We start from the raw sequence: 6,000 nt of genomic DNA, 5'->3' as shown, positions 1-6,000 counted from the left end.
ATGCCAATAGTGATATTTAATGGGTGAAAAGAGAAATGAATGAAAAATGTCTGGTTGATTTAATTCATAATACTACAGTATGGGAAATTAGATATGTCACACACTGGGACAAATGCTGCTTCCTTCAGACATCCACCTAAAACATACAGTATATGCCACAAAAGTAGCCTTTCTAAACAACAGAACAAAACAAATATTGCATGATATTCCCAAACATCTTGTCCACAATGTTAAATACCAAAGGGACTTTAATCTACACAGCTAAAAACTCAATTTAGCATACAAAACACAAGGGTCACAAACCACAGTCTCCAATATACCAATCAACAATTCTTCATGTGTTACAGTCACACTAAGTTGAATTTTAACCTTTCCCAAAACGAGTTTGGATCCCGGACGAGCCCCCATTTGTCACAAGCTTGCTCAGGGAATGTGACAAAGTGGGAGTCCATGCAAAGAGATTTACTCATAACAAACATAATTTGTGTTTACCTTTTTAAATAAATTATGTTTGTTATAAGTAAATCTCTTGCATGGACTTCATCGTTCTTCCCTGAGCCAGTTTGTGACACTGGAGCAAGAATTTGAGTGTCCACAGATAAACTGTCTGGCCTCTGAAGGTCTGACCTTACTGCAAGCACACTGCCTTGTCTCTGTGTATATCTGCCCATGTGAGGTCCTCCACATCGCTGCTGTTTGAGCTGCTCATGTTAAAGTGATCTGTCTGCTGTCTAGTTAGCGGAGGGAGGGAGGTGAGAGAGGGACATCGTGGAAGGGAGGAGTTGTGGAGGAGGAGGGGGACTTCAGAAGGGAGTGTGTAATAGGATACCAGCCTCCACCCTCTCTCCTCTCCTCTCTCTCCTTCACTCTCTCAGTCAAGCCTGTCCTGTGGGCAGTCAGATGGACTAGCAGCATTTTACTTCTGTGGCAGTCACTGGAGGACCTGCCTGAGGCTGGAAAGTGTTTCGAAAGGGGGATAAATCAATACGAGCTGGGTCTGGTTTGGTACTCGGGCTGTTGGAGTGGGACCAGTCCCTAATAAGGTGAGTCCTGGACCAGGGACCTGTCTCTATAGGTGGTGAGTCTTACTGTCATAGAGGGACCACACAGTGGATGGAGAGAGGAGGTGGTGGGCAGGGGGCTAACAGGTGCTGTGTCTCTAGTGAGAATTGGTGAGATCAGAAGCATTACGATTGCTCCAGAGTCTGCCAAAAGACTTCATTTCACTTGCTGCTGCTACTTCCTGTGGTTAATGTCATGCTCTTTGATGCATGTCCCTTGTGAGGGAGTGGTGAAGGGGTATTATCTATTTTAAATATGAACACTAGTGCCAGTTTTGTCTGCCACTGATGTTTTAGCTTTTTCCTCAGAGAATATCCAAAGTATAAATCATGACTTTGTTGCAGCTGCTGTCTTGTCCTGAAGCTAAAGTCAATACAGAGGAAGGAGGGCTCTTATTGGCTTGTTTGGTTAGGCAGCAGTGGTTCTCTAACTGTAATGACTCAGAGAAAACTCTTATTTGGGCAAATAAAAAAACAGGTAAACCACGAATCAGAATGACTCAGTGCAGTTCTTAAAAAAAACGTTCCTTTAAAACGGCTTGTTCTTTTACAATGTTGCCATAAAAAAAAATCGACACGTGTTCTTTACCAAGGGTTCTCCTATGGTATAAACCTGATAAAAAAAAATCTGGTTATATGTAAACCAAACGATCACAGATCATTTGGGGATTTGAAGAAAAACAATTTGTGGCGTGTCTAGGGAGTGGCCTGGGGCTAGAATCTGATTGGCCACCCCAGGTGCAACCCCATATGATTGGCTCTCTGCACAGTCAGTAAACCAAGCTTCCGTCTATATAGGCGCAATCCAGTCTTAAACCTGAGAGGCAGTAATGAGCCATATTATACCATGGTCTGGGTGAATACTCGATTCTGATTGGCTGCAAGGTGTCCATTAAAAAGTGATATTGTACAGTGATAATGGACACCTAGCTAAATGGTCTGTTCACCGTTCATATCAATGCGCCATAGTTTCATCAGTGTTATCAGGAGAGCAGTTTGAGCTCTATACCCCCGTTAAGGGTTAATATGACAATTTTGGAACTTGAGAAAAAAATTGAGTCGGTCAAAGTAAGTATTTAAATCACCCCTGTGTGCTCAGTTTATCAAAAATAACTCTTATTTACAATTTTGATTTTCGTTTCGGAGATTTTTTAACCTCGCGTCACCAGGCTCTTCTCGGCGAGAAAGAGAAGATTTCCCTCGGCTCGTGCACGAGCGGGAGAGAGAGAGAGAGAGAGAGAGAGAGAGAGAGAGAGAGAGAGAGAGAGAGAGAGAGAGAGAGAGAGAGAGAGAGAGACAACTACCACATCAGCAGCACACGCAGGGCGCTGCTCTCTCACTCTCACTTCCTGAAACTCTTCGCTCTTAAATGTTAATATACTTGGCCAATACGTATCTATCATACAAAATAAAGCAAGCTGCCAAACGGTAATGTCTTCATTTAATGTAGAACGCAAAACATCGTTAAACCTGCATTCCTGTAATAAAGTTAACGTTTGAGTCGGCTTTAAAACGGAGCGGGTGGTGGAGGTGGGAGGGACTATTTTATTTCGTGGAAGACTGATTTACAGTATGAATAACAGACATTTAGCCATTTAGATTGCTTTATTTATTACACATGGAAATATAAATGACTGGTCTTATTGTTTTGTTGGCAAGTGACCATGGTATAAGCGGGTTAATGCACTTCGAGGTGTCCATTATCACTTTTTAAGGGACTTCGCGGAGGCAACCATCCTCGGCTTCGCCTCGGACGGTTCACGCCTCCACGTCGTCCCTTAAAAAGTGATAATGGACACCTCGTCGTACATTAACCCTTACGTAGTGTCTAGCTTGCTGAAAGCCCCAGAAAAGAAGATCTTGATTTGAGGATTTGGCGCAGCTGAGCGTGTGTGTGTGTCGAAGTGAAGCGTCCTCTGTCTGATTCCTGGTGGCTACATGGACCAGGTGTGTTCTATATGCTATTTATTTATTGTGGCATGCGTGAGTAGACTCTTTCATACATATGACATAGCTACTGTGCCAGTGGTTTAAAGAAAGACAACATACATTACCTGCCAACAAACACGGAGATTTTCACTTTGAAATTAAGCACCCTCGCTAAAAAAAATATCATGACATGTTACGGTAGACTTGAAACTTCACCCTGTCTTTAAAACTAAGCCTGCTGCTACTAACAGGGTAAACGGACAATAAACCTGTGTGCTAGGCTACGTGATAATGTGGTGCAGCAGGTGTGTTTTCATCTCAGCTTGCTAGTTGCTAACATGAGCAAACCTGTCGTCAGTCATTGTTTGGTTGTCAATGCTAATGCTAGCTATGTAAATCTGTCTTGTGTAACTTTGTAGGCCTGATGTGAGCATGTCAAATGTATCCATGCATGCACAAGGAAATCTATTGTGCAAGACATATAAAGTGACATACAGTATGTCTTCATGTGACTATTACAGTATGAAAAGAAATCAGAACATTGAGGATTTCTTCTCCATCAAAACAAAGAAATTAAAAACTGCACAGCAGGACAGAGCAGCCAGCAGCACTGCTACCAGTCAGTTACAGTCAGAGCTCCAGGAGAGAGCAGCAACAAGCTCTCCTCCTTGTCAGTCAGATGAGTCAAGCCAGCAGCTTGACAGCAGGAGCCCCCAGCTGTATGTGTGCGTATGTATATACTGTAAAATCCTAATAGTTCCAGATTTATCTTTAGTAACTGTTAAGTTCCCAGTTTTTACCAGGGGAGAAAGGATGTAACATATAACACAACAAAACCGGGGGACAAAGGAGACAGGAGATAATTTGCAATAATCAAGGGTTTTTATTACCACACTCTCAAAAGAGAGTTAACAGGATCCCACTCTCAACCTGAGAGTCACACTCTCTAGAAGAGTTGCAAAAGCTTTCTTTTGACCGACACCGGTCCACAAGTACTAAGCACCAACACAGCACACAAAGCTGTCAGGTGGCCCACTGGGGCTGTCTGTCTGCCTTCTCCAGGGTTTGTGCTGTGGCCTCTCAATTAGGTTCAGTGAGTGCACCTGTGCACACCTGCACAGCTGCCACAGCAAGGGGGGAGGGAGAGCCTGGAGAGGAGCAATTAAGCAAAGACAGTAACACGTAACAGTAACCTAAACAGTTATCTTGATATTGCCTTGATGTCAATGGAATTGTGGTTAATTGCCAGACATTGCAACTAAAGTTGAAACTTGTCAATTATGTGTGTAGAACTGGGAAGCTTTATATTACATTTGTATGGTGCTACTCTGTGTGATTGATGGGTCTATTTCTCTTAAATTATGCTTTAAACACAGGAATGTAAGACACTGTAATGTTACTAATTAAAGTAGATATATGTAGTCTAGTAGGGACGAACATGGTAAATTAACGCTATTCTGACGTGTGCCGTGTGCGTGCGAGTGCGTGTTTTTTTGGCTAAAAGTCCAAAAAACGTAAAATCTTGGCCACCCCTTCGTAAGTCTGTGCCCCACTTGTGCCACCCTGGTAAAAACAGTCTGGACATGCAACACAACCATTAAATGTCACACTTTCGTCAATATTAGTTTTTGAGCGGTGTCTCTCAAATGACAAGATGGAAAATCCATTAGGCTCTGAGCCAAGGAACACACAATAAGCACAAGTATACCCCTCTGAAAAGACATCTCTCCACTCAAGCTGACCTCGGTTCCTCTGTTTAATTGTCGTAGCTGAGATTCCTGGCAGCGTCAGCTCTGCTGGTATTTCTGGGCTGCGCGGGGGCTCAGCAAGACAAATTCATTATTTGTGTTCATGGCTCCAAAAAGTAGAATACCTCGCTTATTAGGAGACCAATTAGGCTAATCCATGTGTTATGGTGCACCGCAAGTGCCAAAGGGAGGAAGCTTGGCGGTTCAGATCATTCATTGTGTGTCCCCCACATTGACATTGGGGAGCCTGTGTGCTATCTCAGCCTACAAACTCCTGACACTCAGAAGCAGCCAGCCGGGAGCCCCGCTCCCTCAAGCAATGACTATAGCAGCTGCGAGAGTGATGTTTCCATGCCAGAGCAAGGCGCTTCTCCCTGGGAGATTGCCCAAGATCTCTCTGTGTGTGGAAGAAGAGCAGACAGAGGGGCGAGTCCTGGAACAGGGTTGGAAGCTGGAGGGGCGAGTCCTGGGACAGGGTTGGAGGCTGGAGGGATGAGCCCTGAGACAGGGCTGGAGGACCGAGTCCTGGGACAGGGCTGGAGGGGCGAGTCCTGGGATAGGGTTGGAGGCTGGAGGGGCGAGTCCTGGGATAGGGTTGGAGGCTGGAGGGGCCAGTCCTGGGACAGAGTTGGAGGCTGGAGGGGCCAATCCTGGGACAGGGTTGGAGGGGCGAGTCCTGGGACAGGGTTGGAGGCTGGAGGGGCCAGTCCTGGGACAGGGTTGGAGACTGGAGGGGCGAGTCCTGGGACAGGGTTGGAGGGGCGAGTCCTGGAACAGGGTTGGAGGGGCGAGTCTTGGGACAGGGTTGGAGGCTGGAGGGGTGAGTCTTGGGACAGGTTTGGAGGATGGAGGGGCGATTCCTGGGACAGGGTTGGAGGCAGGAGGGGCGAGTCCTGGGACAGGGTTGGAGGCGGGAGGGACAAGTCCTGGGACAGGTTTGGAGGCTGGAGGGGTGAGTCCTGACACAGGGCTGGAGGCTGGTTGTGGCTGATGAAGGAGGGACTTGGGGAGGGTGTGTGTGGATGAGCTGAGGGCCTGGGCCGTCTGCAGAAGCAAACCCTGCTGTTTTATTTCTCTCATGTGCCGCCAATGAGAGCTCACTCTAGTGCAGTTTTCCATATGCTATCCACACGTGCTCTTTTACCACAGGATCTAAACAGGAGCATTTCATCTTAGCAGTAAATCACTCATGCCTTAACCACACACCCAAAACTCAACCTATCTGTACACCACATCCTAAAGTTTCATAGTGATCATGCCAC

The 6,000-nt window shown here is 45.9% G+C and overlaps 1 protein-coding gene across 1 annotated transcript in view; it reads left to right on the top strand.

The window, feature by feature from the left end:
* Positions 1 to 979: 979 nt before the first annotated feature.
* The window catches only part of sema3c (sema domain, immunoglobulin domain (Ig), short basic domain, secreted, (semaphorin) 3C), a gene marked incomplete at its 3' end in the record, with an annotated part of 113,456 nt that continues 108,435 nt past the window's right edge, over positions 980 to 6,000 (top strand). Inside the window, exon 1 of the mRNA XM_083632073.1 lies at positions 980 to 1,043. The remainder of the gene's footprint in view (positions 1,044 to 6,000) is intronic.

Source organism: Poromitra crassiceps (genome assembly GCF_964638095.1).
Source record: "Poromitra crassiceps genome assembly, chromosome: 2".
NCBI lineage: Eukaryota > Metazoa > Chordata > Actinopteri > Beryciformes > Melamphaidae > Poromitra > Poromitra crassiceps.
Note: the sequence above shows the minus strand (reverse complement) of the source record. Positions and strands in the feature narration are given on the sequence as shown.